General features: G+C 42.8%; 1 protein-coding gene across 2 annotated transcripts in view; it reads right to left on the bottom strand.

The window, feature by feature from the left end:
* FARS2 (phenylalanyl-tRNA synthetase 2, mitochondrial) overlaps window positions 1–19,706 on the bottom strand; it is a 367,678-nt gene that overhangs the window by 116,025 nt on the left and 231,947 nt on the right. The window lies entirely within an intron of this gene.

Here is a 19,706-nt window from a genome sequence, read left to right on the forward strand (position 1 = left end):
AAAGTGGGTGTGTAGGGCTTGGGGGGATATTTTTTTTGGGGGGGGGAAGATGTCTCCAAGTGGGCTCTTTCCCTGTTCTTCGTTTAAAACGCTTGGTGGTGGCAGCATACTGTTCAAGGACAAGGCAAAGTTTGTACCTTGGGGAAGTTTTTAACCTAAGCTGGTAAGAATAAGCTTAGGGGGTTATTCATGTGGGTCCCCACATCTGTACCCTAGAGTTCAGAGTAGGAAAGGAACCTTGACAACACATCTATATAAATGTTTCATTTGGATAGAGATATTTAAAATTCTATTTTATGCTCATAATAACATGTAAACTAAGCTTTCACAGAGTTAATTCCTTCAAATTTTGCAAAGTTTGTGCACTGTTTTTTAAAGCACAAACTGAACTGTCAAGTAGCTAAAGTGCAGTTCTAAGCTGAAAAACTTTAATCTCTCAAAACGGCATTGTGGGGTTCCAGTGTTCATTGTCTCAGTGCCTCCTTTGCTCAGTTCACAAGTAAAAAGACAGTTATTCTGGCTGCCATTTCTGCAAACTCATTCAACCTTAATTCCTCTTGCACATCACCACTAGCAACCAAGGCTCTGTAAGGCAAACAATGCAGGTACACTGTGCAACCCTTCCCTATCAAAAATAAAATATGGCTCTGCAGTTAGAATAAACATTAATTCTGCTAATTACTTGTGAGCAGAAATAGAATTCATCTGCCTCTTTCCTAGATGTGTTGGTTCTGCAGGTCTAACAGATCTAGGTCTAACTACGTAAGAACAGGTCTACCTACTTAAGAGTAGTAAGAACTTAAACACATAGAGGGAGCAGATCTGTTCAATAAGAGGAGGCCATTTCATCACAGTAATTTTCAAGGTAGAAACAGTTTAAAGATTTATTTTCACATATTCAAAAGATGCTTATCACATTCATGCATAACATTTCCATGTAGTTTATTTTACCATGTTTATCTCATTTATCTTCTGTAATGTTTATGTTTATCTTCTGTAATGTTCAATTTAATGCTAAAACAGTCTGATTTACAGTTCTTGGTGCATTCTTATTTGTAGCCAAAGCAAAGAACATGTTTAGAATCAAAAAATGGGAGTATCAGTTAATTTCCTCTATTGGTTTTAGTTACAATAAAACCCTTAAGATTAAAAAAATACAGACTATTGTTAAGATATTCATATTTTCATAATCATTACAATATGCAAATGTGTCACCTTTGCTGTAGACTGGAAGACCCTGTCTCATGATCTAAGTGGTCAGGAGAGCATGCCCTGATATTTTCAAGATCACAGAGAGAGGAAGAAAATGAGGCCAATGTTTACATGCACTGGACTTTTAAGGCCCGAGCCAAAGCGCACTGAAGTCAATAGGCTTTGGATCTGGCCCTTAATGAGATTTCTTTAAATCAATCCTTATTTTGAACAAAAACCAGACAGCAGTAGTTCTCCTCTCCCATTCCTGCTTAACTTTCTAATTATTTGTATTACCATAGCACTTAGGAGCCCTAGTCACAGACAGGATCACATTGCGTTAGGTGATGTACGAACACAGAGCAAAAAGACAGTCCCTGCCCAAGGGACTTACAATCAATTATAGGACAAGAGACAACAAATGGATACAGATAGAGGACTACAAGTACACAGCGAGACAAAATTGGTCAGCATTGGTCAGGTAGGTAGTGGTCTCTGTATACCAGCAGACTAACTGTTGTCGAGTTTTATGTAGCAATCACAACAAAGGAGATTTTTGAGGATGAATTCAAAGGTTGATAATGAGGTAGCTTCACTGCTGTTTGCGTGGAGCGCTTCTAAAGCATCTGGAGCAACATGGGAGAAAGCCAAAAGCTGCTTGTTTGAAAATGTAACAGGTGGGCAATGGAGGCTACCATCACAAGCTGATGGGAGGCAAGCATTTTATTTCCTGCCTTCCCACTAAAACGTTACATCTTAATTAAGTACATGTATATAGGATCCTTGGGTACTACAAGAACAAATTGCTTTTCTTATTTTGTTTATATAAAAATACAACACTTTGTATGTAAGCATTGGTCTATACAGAACATTATCTCAATTAAAAATGTATTCTATGATTGGGAATGTTTTATGATAGAAAAGTGAAATCCTAAGTGAATACCTGATAAAGCAATAAACCTGTTAGTAAGACAAATTTACAGTGCCCAGATTTATACGAATCCTGTTACGTACAGTGTAAACCTTTCAATGAATATCTGATAAGGAATATAGTGCAAGTTTTAAATTAATAACCCCCGTAAATCAAACTGTGAATCACAAATGATTATCCAACTTGTTACATGAATAAACTTGTCAAAGAAATTCATCTCCCCTGTATACCAATTTCAAAACTCCACACAATAAAGCCATCATACAGGAGCTCTTGAGACAATACCAACTCTAAGGCTATGTCTACACTACGAAATTAGGTCGAATTTATAGAAGTCGGTTTTTTAGAAATCAGTTTTATATATTCGAGTGTGTGTGTCCCCACAGAAAATGCTCTAAGTGCATTAAGTGCATTAACTCGGCGGAGCGTACCACAGTACCGAGGCTAGAGTCGATTTCCGGAGTGTTGCACTGTGGGTAGCTATCCCACAGTTCCCGCAGTCTCCGCTGCCCATTGGAATTCTGGGTTGAGATCCCAATGCCTGATGGGGCTAAAACATTGTCGCGGGTGGTTCTGGGTACATATCGTCAGGCCCCCGTTCCCTCCCTCCCCCCGTGAAAGCAAGGGCAGACAATCATTTCGCGCCTTTTTTCCTGAGTTACCTGTGCAGACGCCATACCACGGCAAGCATGGAGCCCGCTCAGGTAACCGTCACCCTATGTCTCCTGGGTGCTGGCAGATGCGGTACGGCTTTGCTGCACAGTAGCAGCAACCCATTGCCTTCTGGCAGCAGACGGTGCAATACGACTGGTAGTCGTCCTCGTCGTGTCCGAGGTGCTCCTGGCCACGTCGGCTGGGAGCGCCTGGGCAGACATGGGCGCAGGGACTAAATTTGGAGTGACTTGACCAGGTCATTCTCTTCAGTCCTGCAGTCCTATTGAACCATCTTATGGTGAGCGGGCAGGCGATACGGACTGCTAGCAGTCGTACTGTACCATCTTCTGCCAGGCAGGCAAGAGATGAGGATTGCTAGCAGTCGTATTGTACCATCTTATGCCAGGCAGGCAAGAGATGAAGATGGCTAGCAGTCGTACTGTACCATCTTCTGCCGAGCAGCCATGAGATGTGGATGGCATGCAGTCCTTCTGCACCGTCTGCTGCCAGCCAAAGATGTAAAAGATAGATGGAGTGAGTCAGAACAAGAAATAGACCAGATTTGTTTTGTACTCATTTGCCTCCTCCCCTGTCTAGATCACACTGCAGTCACTCACAGAGAAGGTGCAGCGAGGTAAATCTAGCCATGTATCAATCAGAGGCCAGGCTAACCTCCTTGTTCCAATAACAACGATAACTTGTTCCAATAACAACGATAACTTAGGTGCACCATTTCTTATTGGAACCCTCCGTGCAGTCCTGCCTGAAATACTCCTTGATGTACAGGCACACCCTTTGTTGATTTTAGCTCCCTGAAGCCAACCCTGTAAGCCGTGTCGTCAGTCGCCCCTCCCTCCATCAGAGCAACGGCAGACAATCGTTCCGCGCCTTTTTTCTGTGCGGACGCCATACCAAGGCAAGCATGGAGGCCGCTCAGCTCACTTTGGCAATTAGGAGCACATTAACCACCACACGCATTATCCAGCAGTATATGCAGCACCAGAACATGGCAACGCGATACCGGGCGAGGAGGCGACGTCAGCGCGGTCCCGTGAGTGATCAGGACATGGACACAGATTTCTCTGAAAGCATGGGCCCTGACAATGCATGCATCATGGTGCTAATGGGGCAGGTTCATGCTGTGGAACGCCGATTCTGGGCTCGGGAAACAAGCACAGACTGGTGGGACCGCATAGTGTTGCAGGTCTGGGACGATTCCCAGTGGCTGCGAAACTTTCGCATGCGTAGGGGCACTTTCATGGAACTTTGTGACTTGCTTTCCCCTGCCCTGAAGCGCATGAATACCAAGATGAGAGCAGCCCTCACAGTTGAGAAGCGAGTGGCAATAGCCCTGTGGAAGCTTGCAACGCCAGACAGCTACCGGTCAGTTGGGAATCAATTTGGAGTGGGCAAATCTACTGTTGGGGCTGCTGTGATGCAAGTAGCCCACGCAATCAAAGATCTGCTGATATCAAGGGTAGTGACCCTGGGAAATGTGCAGGTCATAGTGGATGGCTTTGCTGCAATGGGATTCCCTAACTGTGGTGGGGCTATAGATGGAACCCATATCCCTATCTTGGCACCGGAGCACCAAGCCGCCGAGTACATAAACCGCAAGGGGTACTTTTCGATAGTGCTGCAAGCTCTGGTGGATCACAAGGGACGTTTCACCAACATCAACGTGGGATGGCCGGGAAAGGTGCATGATGCTCGCATCTTCAGGAACTCTGGTCTGTTTCAAAAGCTGCAGGAAGGGACTTTCTTCCTAAACCAGAAAATAACTGTTGGGGATGTTGAAATGCCTATATGTATCCTTGGGGACCCAGCCTACCCCTTAATGCCATGGCTCATGAAGCCGTACACAGGCAGCCTGGACAGTAGTCAGGAGCTGTTCAACTACAGGCTGAGCAAGTGCAGAATGGTGGTAGAATGTGCATTTGGACGTTTAAAGGCGCGCTGGCGCAGTTTACTGACTCGCTTAGACCTCAGCGAAACCAATATTCCCACTGTAATTGCTGCTTGCTGTGTGCTCCACAATATCTGTGAGAGTAAGGGGGAGACGTTTATGGTGGGGTGGGAGGTTGAGGCAAATCGCCTAGCTGCTGGTTACGCGCAGCCAGACACCAGGGCGGTTAGAAGAGCACAGGAGGGCGCGGTACGCATCAGAGAAGCTTTGAAAACCAGTTTCATGACTGGCCAGGCTACGGTGTGAAAGTTCTGTTTGTTTCTCCTTGATGAAACCCCCTGCCCCTTGGTTCACTCTACTTCCCTGTAAGCTAACCACCCTCCCCTCCTCCCTTTAATCATTGCTTGCAGAGGCAATAAAGTCATTGCTGCTTCACAGTCATGCATTTGTTATTCATTCATCACACAAATAGGGAGATGACTACCAAGGTAGCCCAGGAGGGGTGGTGGAGGAGGGAAGGAAAATGCCACACAGCACTTTAAGCACAGCACTTTAAAAGTTTACAACTTTAAAATTTATTGAATGACAGCCTTCTTTTTTTTGGGCAATCCTCTGTGGTGGAGTGGCTGGTTGGCTGGAGGCCCCCCCACCGCGTTCTTGGGCGTCTGGGTGTGGAGGCTATGGAACTTGGGGAGGAGGGCGGTTGGCTACAGAGGGGCAGCAGTGGCAGTCTGTGCTCCAGCTGCCTTTGCTGCAGCTCAACCATACACTGGAGCATACTGGTTTGGTCCTGCAGCAGCCTCAGCATTGAATCCTGCCTCCTCTCATCACGCTGCCGCCACATTTGAGCTTCAGCCCTGTCTTCAGCCCGCCACTTACTCTCTTCAGCCCGCCACTTACTCTCTTCAGCCCGCCACCTCTCCTCCCGGTCATTTTGTGCTTTCCTGCACTCTGACATTATTTGCCTCCACGCATTCGTCTGTGCTCTGTCAGTGTGGGAGGACAGCATGAGCTCGGAGAACATTTCATCGCGAGTGCGTTTTTTTTTCTTTCTAAGCTTCACTAGCCTCTGGGAAGGAGAAGATCCTGTGATCATTGAAACACATGCAGCTGGTGGAGAAAAAAAGGGACAGCAGTATTTAAAAAGACACATTTTATAAAACAGTCGCTACACTCTTTCAGGGTAAACCTTGCTGTTAACATTACATACATAGCACATGTGCTTTCGTTACAAGGTCGCATTTTGCCTCCTCCCACCGCGTGACTACCCCCTCAACCTTCCCCCCTCCCTGTGGCTAACAGCGGGGTACATTTCTGTTTAGCCACAGGCAAACAGCCCAGCAGGAATGGGCTCCTCTGAGTGTCCCCTGAAGAAAAGCACTCTATTTCAACCAGGTGACCATGAATTATATCTCACTCTCCTGAGGATAACACAGAGAGATAAAGAACGGATTTTGGTTGAATGCCAGCAAACATACACTGCAATGCTTTGTTCTACAGTGATTCCCGAGTACGTGTTACTGGCCTGGAGTGGTAAAGTGTCCTACCATGAAGGACGAAATAAGGCTGCCCTCCCCAGAAACCTTTTGCAAAGGCTTTAGGACTACATCTAGGAGAACCGCAAATGCCAGGGCAAAGTAATCCTTTCACATGCTTGCTTTTAAACCATGTATAGCATTTTAAAAGGTACACTCACCAGAGGTCCCTTCTCCGCCTGCTGGGTCCAGGAGGCAGCCTTGGGTGGGTTCGGGGGGTACTGGCTCCAGGTCTAGGGTGAGAAACAGTTCCTGGCTGTCAGGAAAACCGGTTTCTCCGCTTGCTTGCTGTGAGCTATCTACAACCTCCTCCTCCTCCTCATCTTCTTCGTCCCCAAAACCTACTTCCGTATTGCCTCCATCTCCATTGAAGGAGTCAAACAACACGGCTGGGGTAGTGGTGGCTGAACCCCTTAAAATGGCATGCAGCTCATCATAGAAGCGGCATGTTTGGGGCTCTGACCCAGAGCGGCTGTTCGCCTCTCTGGTTTTCTGGTAGGCTTGCCTCAGCTCCTTCAGTTTCACGCGGCACTGCTTCGGGTCCCTGTTATGGCCTCTGTCCTTCATGCCCTGGGAGATTTTCACAAAGGTTTTGGCATTTCGAAAACTGGAACGGAGTTCTGATAGCACGGATTCCTCTCCCCATACAGCGATCAGATCCCGTACCTCCCGTTCGGTCCATGCTGGAGCTCTTTTGCGATTCTGGGACTCCATCATGGTCACCTGTGCTGATGAGCTCTGCATGGTCACCTGCAGCTTGCCACGCTGGCCAAACAGGAAATGAGATTCAAAAGTTCGCGGTTCTTTTCCTGTCTACCTGGCCAGTGCATCTGAGTTGAGAGTGCTGTCCAGAGCGGTCAGAATGGAGCACTCTGGGATAGCTCCCGGAGGCCAATACCATCGAATTGTGTCCACAGTACCCCAAATTCGAGCCGGCAACGTCGATTTAAGCGCTAATCCACTTGTCAGGGGTGGAGTAAGGAAATCGATTTTAAGAGCCCTTTAAGTCGAAATAAAGGGCTTCATTGTGTGGACGGGTGCAGGTTTAAATCGATTTAACGCTGCTAAATTCGACCTAAAGTCCTAATGTAGACCAGGGCTAAATGAATAAAAGGAATACACCTCCTCTTACACCACAGCCAGAGCTGTGGATGTTGGAGACACCCTAGATTTACTGTGTTAATACAAAGTTAACATACATTATGTTGTTAATAATACCAGCGTGATAAGACTCTGTTTTAATATATTTCACCCTCACCCCACAAGTTACATTACATTCTCCACTACCAAAGAACCGTAGCAACTTATTGACTAATTTCAAGGTATTTAGGGACTAATCCAAAACCCATTGAAGTCACAACTCTGTATCAGGTCCTTCATTTTAAGAAAAGCAGGAGACTTGCCTGAAATAAACACAAACACAATCTGCATCTAATCTAGATGGTAGCTATGTATTTCACACTTAGAAGTATGATGTTAAACAGCAATACTGCAAAAAATACATATCATTGCCGTTTCTTAATGCCCTGAATCTGAAAGGTGCTGAGCATCCGTAGGTCATGCTAAAGTCTTTTGCTGTTGATTTCAGTGGAAGCAGGACTGGACCATTAATATGGAGACAGCACTAATATTCCCAGTTAAACTCAGACCTACAAGGCCAGATCCTTCAAAAACACTTGAGAGTAACCTTACTTATGTGAGTAATGCCGCTGAACTCAATGACACTACGTACATAATAATGCTACTCATGGACATAAGCATTTACAGGATCTGATCCTTTTTCTGCATTACCAAGTCTTCAGGAAAACTAAATGTATCCCTGGAGAATTAACCCTTGAAATTACTGCCTTAGACTAACAAATGTATTATTATTTTTTTAAACAGAGATGGAAAGAATATTAGCCTTTCATCTCCAAATAGACAAATATAGTTTAAACACTATCAAATAGTTAATAGATACCGCAAAGCTCCTTAATATTTTGGTAAAAGGTATTCTTTTACTCAGACTTATAATATACAAAACTCCTGTATGTTCAAAGATAAAGGGCAATAGTCTTATATTCTTGTCACTCTTTGCCACTGACTGCAGTCAATGGCACTGCAGAGGTATGAAGTCAGTGCCCAATTTGGTTCCCAAGTGGACTACCTGGTTCAAAAGTGCAATTGGTTAAATAGTTGTAAAACTAGATGGTAGGCCACTATCCCCACCCACAAATGGTGGACATATAAAAGGGACAGTCCTAGATTTTTGAACTGGAAGCCTAAAATTAGGCTCTTAAATCCATATTTAGACACCTAAGTAAGTGACCTGAATTTCAAAAATGCTGAGTGCCCAGCAATTCCCAATAGCATCAACAGGCCCTGTTGCTTCCAGATGTGCAGGTTCATTAACTGAGGTTCCACAGAATCTCAAATCCCTGATGAGACTGTGGATTTTTTGTGTGAAACTGAGCAAAGAAAACCCTGAACTGGCTGGCAAACGGGTGGTTTCCTTTACTCCCCAAATACATGAGAGGAGGCCATCTAACCTGTTTTCCCTTTTACCCTCCCGCCCAGTCCTGCAAGACTCAGGTGAGGAATGCAAATGAGCCTCATGCCTCTTGAAAATGCTAGAGGGGAGCCATTCTTCCTCTTGCAAAATGGCAACAAAACAAGCATAGGAGCCTAGGAAAAAGGTCACAAGTGGGAAATGCTGGAACCTACTCAGTCACCCTGGAGAGAGGAATGTGGGAAGTCCTTTACCAAACTTTTCCACGCTTCAAAAAATGAGCAAAGGGTTAGAGGTGAGGAGGTTCTTGTTGTATCCAGTCTAATTTGCCCCTCCGTAACATTTATAACTGAATACTGCAACGTTCATAAAATAACTTACAAGAAAAATATGATTTTTTCTAATTCAAAAAGAATTGTAGTATGCTGCACAGCTTGTGGGGGCAAGTGTTCCTTCAGCTAATAAAAACCAACCAAAGAAAGTTCTCTTCAGGGCTTTTCCTAAACCAAACGTTCCTTCTGTTTTCAGGTTCAAGGCAAACAATAGCCTCAAACTCCCTTTCCTCAAGGTTTAATAGAAATTGACTGTTGTCTGACTGGTTTTATTGGCAAACCCCTCGACACTGCTGTTTGGCTCTCCAGCCTCTACCAGCAGACACCCCTTGATTGCCGTTTCCTCCTCCCTTTATATAGTGTAGGCAGGTTTCCTCAGAAGGTAATGGACTCCAGTAGCTTCTAAACTAAGCCCTGCTTGCTAATCCTTGCCTCCCAGTTTTAAATCCAGGGTTTCTTGACGCAGTTCCTTCCTGACAGTCCCAGGGTACAGATAAGTACTAGGCCCTGCCACATACCCCACATATGAACTTTTTTTGTTCTTAAGATTTGAAAGTAACTTGAGAGGCTTGAGAAACTATAGAACCATTTGCAGAACACGGTCAGACATTAATCAGGGTTACTATACAGTTCTGGTTACCACAGTTGCCAACTTTCACGCGGTAAATAAGCACCCCGACTTTCACAATAAGCCAAAATCAAGCTAATCTCATTTCAAAACAAGGCCAAAACAAGCTAATCCCTAAGAACCCCAACACCCTATGTGACTAGATCCCCCGGTGTGCAGTCTGGGACTGTGGTGGGCCCACTGTGCATCCCTAACTCTCTCACCCCCTTGTCCCTGCTTGCTGGGAGATGATTAAAAAAAAAAAAAAAAAAAAAGAAGCAACAAGCTACAACAAGCAACAAGCCAAACAAGCAACAAGCTACAAGTAAAAACTAGCCAGCAAGCAACTCACAAGCCAATTAAGCCAAAAACAACCCCAATTTCTGCATTTTGTTTTGCAGGTTTGATATGTCTGCTGCAAACTCTATGCTATTTCCTTTTCCCCAGTCCACAGTTTTCTATATAATGAGCTTTATAATTGTGCCATTTTAGATTCTCTCTCCACACCTCCATTTTCAACTATTACAGCACATGTACCTTACGCACTTTTCAGTACTCTCATGAAAACTAGATAAAACTAGATATATGATTACAGTATCCACAAGGTATTTCCACTAAGTACAAGGGAGTACGGGAATACTGCAAATACCTGAGATAACTTTATGTAATTAACCAGGCAAAATTGGAAAGTATTTAAGGGTGAGCATTGAATTATTAAATAAAATAGACTCTTTTGAGGATCTTTGCCCAATGATACATGTTTACGGTTAGAGATCAAGAACAACAATAAGCCATAAATCAGTTTCTGGCTTCCCTCTAATAAAAAATAAACAAAATGCATCTTAACACTGCAGCCATGGTGCATGGTACTTACTGTCATATGAAATGGGGAACTGCACATCCTGCTCTGCCAACTTGTAGAGTATATCTACCTCTACGTATTAGGTCTATCTGATATACCTAACCACCTTGGCGACTTAAGTACCAAATGCATGTGCTTAGACCCTCTAACATCACCAGATCTGCAGGAGAAACCTGGTGATGGATTCAGGCTACAGGAATCACGTGCTGATCACAAGGGTACTCTCTGCTCATTCGAACAGAGTCGGGACTGCCAACTAAACTGAACCAAGATTCCGCCCCAGCCATATAAAAGAGAAGCCTCACAAGATACTACTTTACTTACAAAAGAGAAAGACCTGCATATGGGTCCTTCCTGCCCTTGGGGAGAATGCTGCCCGAGAACGGGAAAGGGTTAGTGCTAGGAGTGAAAACAACACATCAGTAGTACCAAATGACCAATATTTTATCCTAGCCCAAAGCTCTAAAAAGCTGGTCGCACTGCACTGTTTTTGCCCAGTGATTTTTACAAATATTTTGCATTAGTGTTATATGTTTTTCCAAATACAATGATCAAACTACAGCATGCTGAAGGGAACAGGAGAGGAACTTTCTGATATGGTGTTTCACTAAAATTCTCTCTCTCAGCTACTGCGGAGACAAAATGACACTACACAATGAACCGTAAATTGAAAAAGTAGGAAAAAAGCTTAACTTGTATTTCGACAGCTGTGACACAAATACGATTTTAAAAACCGTGTTAGCAATTCCAGAACAGTCAAACTATTAAAAAAGCCAACTGTGTTTTACTGTCATCACTGTTCTAGCCAGAAAATAAATACATGAAGACTATCAGCATTATTGCTGCCACAGCTTTAATAGTCCTGCATTGCCTATATTTTGGATAAATGTACATAAACTGCACAGGGTTTTAATGTGACATAATAGTCTCACGCCTGTAACAGATAACCCTTTCTCAATACATTCAGTGCTGAAGCTACACCAATCCACTGTTATGGTTGGAAATTTAAACACACAACAGACATGAAATTCAAATTTGCAATTGTAGCTTGATCCATTTGCACATACGGTAGTATTTTGTATTAGTGTATATGCTGTTAAATTTATGCTTTCATATTTATGCCCAACGTAGCCAATTTACAGTTGCTGCAGAAAGCATAACTTTGCATTTCTCGGCTGTCATGGGTGTAAATTCCTAGCCATAATGTTCCATTAAGGGAGGGTCCTCCCCTCATCAAATTTCGCTTTCTTTTTTATATTCCAGTAAAGAGGTAAAAGTACAAACAAGCAAAACAAATTTGATGTCACAGACAAATATATACAGAATGGCCCTGGTCCTGCAAAATGCCTTCAATTCCCAGTAACACTTAGCACCTTGCAGGATCAGGCCCTTTTCCAGCCTACAACCCGAGTTATTTCGCTGACCACATCATTACCCATTCAAATCAATGCTTGAGAATACTGTGGGCTAGACTGTGGAATTTAACCAACAGGCTGGATTTGGGAGTAGCACACTGCTTTACTCTCCCAGAAGGAGCTCTGGGAGAGACTGTGCTTCTAGAGGCAGGATCTCATGCTGAGGAACCCAGCATGGAGGGGGAGTAGACATGATGTACCATCTTTGGTACCATCAGCACACCTGTGCAGCTTTGCAAGCCAGTGTAGAGGAGGCTGGGAGGGGAAGACAGGACTTTGGGCCTGGCCTCCCCATCCTTTTGGGGGTGATTTATGCTCCCTGGAGCTTAGGCACTATGATTATGCATGGCCCTTGCAAAAGCAGGAATGGCTTTCCTTATAGCAAGGCCCAGGCACAACCTACCATATATTTGAAGGTCTGCTATATAAGGTACGTGAATGCCAAAACGGTGTTTGAAAAACAATTAAGTGTGACAAACCCCTTTTTTACTGTGCTCTGACAACTCCACCATAGCCAAAAGAAATTTCACCAATTTTCTCCAGTTTACTTCATTTTTTGGCCAAGAACAAGCATGGTAAATGTAGTCTGGGCCAGGGAGCCCAGCCCACAGAGGAGAATGGGGGCATGGGGCACATGGACCTCAACTTCTAGGAGGCTTGGCAGCCGTATTATCAAGTCAAAATTTTTGGATGTTCAGTTGTTTGGTTTTTTTTGCTGAAAAGTTGAAAATTTCCATGGAGCCTCCCCCATTTTCAACCCAGCTCTGTTCATGACAAATGCCAGGGACCCCAGCCATAATTCTAGTACTTGGTGGCTGATCAGAACTTTTGATTCCTAAGCTGCATTTAATAACACACAAAAAATGCTGGCACTGCCCTTCTCTTTCAGATGAGAACCCAAATTAAAGCCAGATCCTACCACAACAAGCATTTGTCTGTTAATTCTGTTACTGATTTGAATGCCAATATTCACCAACACGTTGCATCCATCAAACAATATCCAGGTTTCCATTCCATTTATAACAGTTAATATCCCCCTCACTTGGGTGATACAGAGAAGGGAAACTCAGATTCCTCTCCTGAGATCAATACCCTGAAGAACAATTGCACATTTGGCAGCAAGAGCTGATTTGTTTGTCAGCAGAAGTCCACACAATTAAAACAACGTTGGATTACAAATAGCTGCTGCTTCTGATCTTAGCAAACACTTTTCTTTTTCATTTTTTTCCTCTCCATACAAGAAAATATAAGGAAATATTTTGTGGCTATGAATCAGCGCTCAGCACCTTAGCCACAACACTGCCTCCTCCCCACGTGAGGTAAGTCTTAGCAGGAAAAGCTACCAAGAGTTGATAACATGATGATATCGTATGTCAGGCTCCCTGCAGGTACAACATAGGAAAACATTTAAAAGTATGCGTTCTGTTTAGGCTCCTGGGTCTCCAGCTAACTTCTTCCCATCCCATTCAGCCACCTACTCCATTGCTGCAGAAATAATCACGAACAGCCTGAAACAAATTCATGGGTGTTCTTTTGTCACAATGAAACCAAAACCTAACAGCAGTAAACAGCACCCTTCCCAAACACTGATGTAGCTATGGTTCATTACAGAAGCAGCTGCCTAGCTGAGAGGAGGTGGAAAGGGCAAGCGGTGTTCAATATGACATTGAAGGATTAACATGTGGAACAACTGAAGGGAAGTTCAAAGCGTTATAGATGAGTATATCTCAGCAGCTCCCGCCTGCCTGAACTGCAGCAAGGACCGACAAGAAGAATGGTGCTCTAGCAGAACTCAGATGTGTGGTCAGTGGGGCTGGTAAACACTGAAGAGGAGAGGGCAGAATGCACAAACCTATGAGATATCAGGGAGGGCTGCACTCCTAAAACTGCAGGCTGGAGAGCTGAAACAGTATCTTCCTGTCAAAGCCCCCGTGCATGTTTGTCATTCTAGACAGAACATAGTAAATATACCTTTTTAAATGGTGTGTTTAGATAATATTTTAACTTGTGGCTATCTGGGAAAAAATGTAACAAATTACAGAGACGGTCTGAGAACAAATAGCTGCTGCCCAGCTGTCAAATATCTGTCTTTAGACAAAAAAGAGAAAGGTTGCTCTTTCCTTGAAAATTCTGTGTATTAAAATATAGTAATAGCTCTCTCCCACATATAACCCACAACAGACAAGTCTTCACACCCACGTATGAATTATCCTTTCTGATCCATGTTAAACCATTTAACAACATAAAACATTTATGAGATTAATGCTCAGAACAACTGAAAAGGGAAGAGAAGGTACAGTATTCATGCCACTTCATGGACACAGGCACCCATGGACAGATGCTGTGCATCTTGGCAAAGCACTGCACAAAACAGAAATCTAAAACATTGTCTGACCCAGGAGCTTCTGTTTGGCACAGCAATTAATGCGTTTAATATTTAAAAAGTAAAACTGTACCCAGCTGTCATTTCGGGGACCAGCACAAACACACGCACAGAATAACACAACGGGGGGGAACAATTCATACTTTTTACTGACAACTATGTATTAAAAACTCTTATAGTGTATTAATGTCAAGTTCATGTTGGCACAAGAGTAAAACATACAGAATTAAAGTTCAGTTATAATCTGAAAAGAGGCTGGGAAAATGGCATCGTGGCATTCCATAATGATTGTGCCTCTGACTCCAGTTCAAATGTGCTCAGCCTGCACATAAGAAGGATAGGTTTGCCAGCTGCCATCCCTGCAAACTCAACCTGGCATCTAGAAGTTCTTCCCCGCTTGTGCATTTTCACCAAACATAAAATATTCCGCAGGCCAAATTAGACCCTGTGTGACACCTATGAATTGAATTCAGTGGAGTTACTCCAGATTTACATCTATAAATCGTTTGGTTTAAATAAAAGCAGCATTTGACACGGAGCCTATAAAGGGAATTTTTAAGAAGCTGGGCATTGAAAGTACATGGGTTGGGTCATATCCTGATTTGGCTTCAAGGAATTTATTATTAACAACAACAAAGACAATAGTAATAATACTACCTAGCCCTTCATCTAACCCCTACCACTTTTCAACTAAGAGTCATCCTTCCCTGATACTTAGAGATTCAAACTTGGGTACCATTCAGGGCAAACCACACAAGTGTAGACATTGGTACAAAACCTAGTAATTTTCTAAAATAAGGGCATGAACCCACAACTTTCTGCAAAAGTGCAGTCCCACAGAAGTCAGTGGGATGAGCCCAAACTCTTCACAAGACTTTCTGCAATGAGATCCTGGGCAATTGTCTAATCACGCTCTCCTGTTACTTATAGCTCTGAGAATGAGCTTAAATATGTGTTGAGAAAGTCCATAATATTGCAGGCTACTGTGCCTTTCTAAAGCTAGTGGAAATAAACACAGTGCTCATATTCATTACACTATTTTAAACAACAATTTTGTTATTTTAAATGTTTAATTTATTCAAACTTGTTACTGTTTTACTTCTCTGAATGAAAAAAGCATCTAGTTTTTTAAACAGATCTCTAGGGTCCAATAATTCAAAAAGCTGGATGGACTTTATGCAACCTTCCACATACAAAAAATCACTTCTATTTCTACTACAAAGTCATTTTTATACTCTAGTAAGTTATACACAATTGAAGGGGGAAGGGAATAGAGGAGTATACATAAATGAAGGGGCCAGTTTAACCTTAACTAAAGCATCAATGTTATACTGTATACAGCACAGAAATACTCACATGCACTGGTGCAATATACACACAGAGTGCTCTTTTGGAAAACTTCCCAAGAGCAGTAGCCAACATGCAAAATGTCACAATTACGTTACTAGTGAGATGACATTAGTGAAAGTAAAATTACTCTTTTGGAGCACCAAGCAATGTTTCAGTTACAGATATTTTAACCTTATACTTTTTAAAGAAATGCAATCAGTTGTTGGGACCAGTGTAAATGAACATCTTGATCTGAACATAGGGGCACCATTCACAGATGACACTGAACTAGAAGGTGTTTGAATACCACTGAGGACAGAGGGGTTCCAGAGAGATTAGAAATATGGCCAGAAAAAAACAAAAAGAAAATAAGATTCAATTTGAAAATATGTCTGGGGGAAAATAATTTGAAATACAGATAGTTCGATAGGAAAGAAACCTGGAAAGCAATAATGCAGAAAGAATCTTAGAGGGATAGTGGCCAGTAAATTATATACAAGTTTGAAATGTGAAACAGCTGTAAAAAAGGTCTGATTCTATGCTTCATATCCAGAGGGTATACAGATACAGAGCAGGGAGGCGACAGTCCCTCTCTAGACATCATAGGTGAGAGTGCACTGGCTATACTACCATCAGGTCAGTAGGCAGCTCAGATACAGAAGGATACTAACAAACTGGATGGTGTTAAGAAAAAGGAAGCAGAGATGGTTTGGGACCAGGAGGAACTGAGCAGGAGAAAATTCCCTACTACAACCAGGATCTCCCTTCTAACCTATGGCCCGCCAACCACCATCCAAACAAACAAACAACATTTTTAGTATTTGTTAGTTACTGGTAATGTGCTCAGTGCTGGGCAAGGCAAAAATAAACAGCCCATGCCATGGGACAGACAAGACTAACAGGCAGACCTAGAAAAAGGTGCTGACTTAAAATTCCCTCCCCCATCTTCTCAGTTTCTTACAAACCTCTTGAAAATGTTGGGATGGAGAAGACATTTGATTGCCAAGGGCTCCTCTGGCAACATTAACTCTACCACCTGAACATATGCATTCTGTTCATGTGCCTTTCTCTTAGGCCAGTGGTTCCCAAACTCCAGTCTGAGGAGCACTTACTAGCAGTCTGCAGAGCTAATTGGTTATATGATGCTAGCTCTCCTCCTGGTTTCAAGCAGCTAAATGTCATTAGAAGACAGCTACAAGCATATCCATACTTTTCTAATATTATTTGCCCATTTAAGCAATTGCTGTGGGATCATATGCAATCACAAGTGGCTCTCCCAGTTGGGAGGTGGCTCGCCCAGTGTGGGACTAGGAAGGGGGTATGAAATGGAATGGACTCTCTCTTTCTCAGAAGCTAATCTCTGGGGACAAATTCTGGTAACTAAGTAAATGGGATTTGCATAGAGGTATGGGAGAATAAATCATAGAGCCATAGGGTTAGAAGGGACCGCAAGGATCATCTAGTCTAATCCCCTGCCAGGATGCAGTATTTGTTGTGTCTAACCATCCAAGACAAATGGCTATCCAGCCTCCTTTGGAAAACCTCCAATGAAGAAGCTATCACGACTTCCCTAGGCAGTGTGTTCCATTGTCCTACTGTTCTTACAGCTAGGAAGTTTTCCCTGAGATTTAATCTAAATCTGCTATGCAATGAAACAGAATCCTTTTCCCGCCTGGCCAAGTGTGAGCATAAGCTGCCCTGCAGCTGCTACTGAAGCAGCTCCATATCTACTGTGTCCCTCTCCATGGGAGTACTGACTAATGGCTAGAGATTGCCCTCTGCACTTGTCTCCACAGGCTGTCCCCCACAAAGAGAACTGCACTGGTTCCATTGCAATTGGGTAGAAGGCACCTAGGGGTGGGAAAAGGTGCATAAAAAGCAAACAGTTAAGCAAGAAATATCATATACATATAATATAAGTCTCAGACCTGGACGTTTCTAAGAACTACTTAGCATACCTGGAGGAAGTTGGCAATAGGTTGATATACTCAGTAGAAACCCAATTTATCAGCAGCTACTATGGGCCTGAGTTTAAGAGGTGCTGAGCACCTGCAGCTTCTACCAAAGACGATGGTAAGCTCAAGCACTCAGCACCTCTCAGGCTCAGATGTCATATTTTCTTGTTTTGGTACCTACTTTTTCTTGTTATGCTTAATAACAACACCGAGATAAATTGCTCAGTGGGATAAAATATTGCACTTATCAACAATTCCCATCAGAGCTTTATATATAAATAAAAAATGCAAGTCTTAGAAAACTGACTTAAGCAACAGGAAGACATTCTTTTAAATATATAGCTTAACCATATAAACAAATCACATCCAACATTTTATTTTAACTCAGAAGAAAAATATCACTGGGCACATTCGGTTGATAACATTTCCTTTTCCCCTCATTACGTTCCACCAATCCGGAGAGCTGTTTTCTAAGCAGTAGCTTCTCCACAACACCCAAGCGGGACTTGCACCAATATTTCGTGCATATCCAAACATGCAGGAATTACTGCACCAAGAACCTGTGGCCAAATGCAGCATGCGTAGAAGCTCTTCTGAGCCCGCTACCAAGCTGTAATGTTTAAAAAAAAACAGCAAAGAGATTTTAAAGTGATGGTGCAACATATTTCCTTGACAGATGCAGCTTCACACAATGCCCTGGACATTGCTGTAGCTCTAGTGGAATGAGCCTTTCTAGTAAATGGGAGAAAAATGCCCCCATCCCCGTAAGCCTCTCAGACACGAGCTGATCTGTATTGCTTAGGAAATGTTACTATATATGGCCCCATAAGAGCTATGCTCCCTAAGGCTCGTGGTCTGAGCGTATCAGTGATGGCTCTGAAATACTAATGGGGATGAATGAATAAAGAGAACTTCTGAACACCAGAGCTATGTCTATTACAGGTTTTTCCATTCTACTTTTCAAAGCAACAATAGGAAAAGGGGTTCAATATTACTGTTTTAGGAGAATATGTTTAATTTGGAAACAAATATGCAAACTAGACTTTAAATCTGTGTGAAGGTGCTACAGGATGGAAGTAATCAATGGTAATTTATTTATTTATTTATTTTTAAGTGAAATCCCTTCCAGTCACAAGATCCTAGTTATTTTTTTTACATTTTGTTCCCTGGAGTGACTACTAAATGTCACTTGTACCACATTCCAGAATGACACAGGAAACAGGAGAAGGATATTACAATATTGATATAGCTTCTTTCCCCCCATACTGTGCCTTGTATTGTTTGGCTTTTCTCTGTAGCTTAATTCTTATTCTGATCAGAGAAGAAGTAGCTGAAAACCAGATTTTTATTAACACTATATACATCTAACGGTGCTCATGCCCACATCTACATACATACAAACATATGCACAATCCCTTCCCATTTTCTAATGATAGCCACAGCAGCTCAGCTGTGAAAGGTAATCATGATGATTGAATGGGATTTGTGGATGGATATTAGAGCACCCTTTATCAAAAGCTCTTTGCAAGATGCATTTGTGTGTAAAATGCTTCCACAAATGCTAAAATAGCCATCAAGTAAACTCATCTTTGACAGAATCCAAAATGCCCTTCTCCCAGAGCATTGGTAAAAGGAACATAGAGCGGTATCAAAAACTCTTTCTCTTTCTTTATTTTATAATGTATATACATGCGCACACATACATCTAAATAAATTCACATCTCCCTCTCTCTGTTTATTCACAAATGAAATGTCTACGCACACTCATATACATAAAATGCACAGTTTACAGTATTACTATATTGTGGTAGCACTTAAGAGCTCCAAACCAGAGATCAGGGTCCCTTTGTGCTAGGCAATTTACAAACACATAACGTAAAGATAGTCCCTGCCCCGAAGACGTACTTACAGCAGCACGTATAGCACAGTCATTGCATGCCCAGCTAGCACAAGTATAAACAGCAGTATAGACGATAAAGCACAGCTGAGCAGAGTGCCCTACATGCCAGAACCTCAGGGTATATACCCTAAACAGCTCTCTACATGCACAAGCAGTGCCTCCAATGTCTAACATTGCGCCGCTACTGTGCATGCCATCGTAGGTGTAGACATCGCCTA

Source organism: Lepidochelys olivacea (assembly GCF_965140295.1).
Source record: "Lepidochelys olivacea isolate rLepOli2 genome assembly, chromosome: 2".
Lineage (NCBI taxonomy): Eukaryota > Metazoa > Chordata > Testudines > Cheloniidae > Lepidochelys > Lepidochelys olivacea.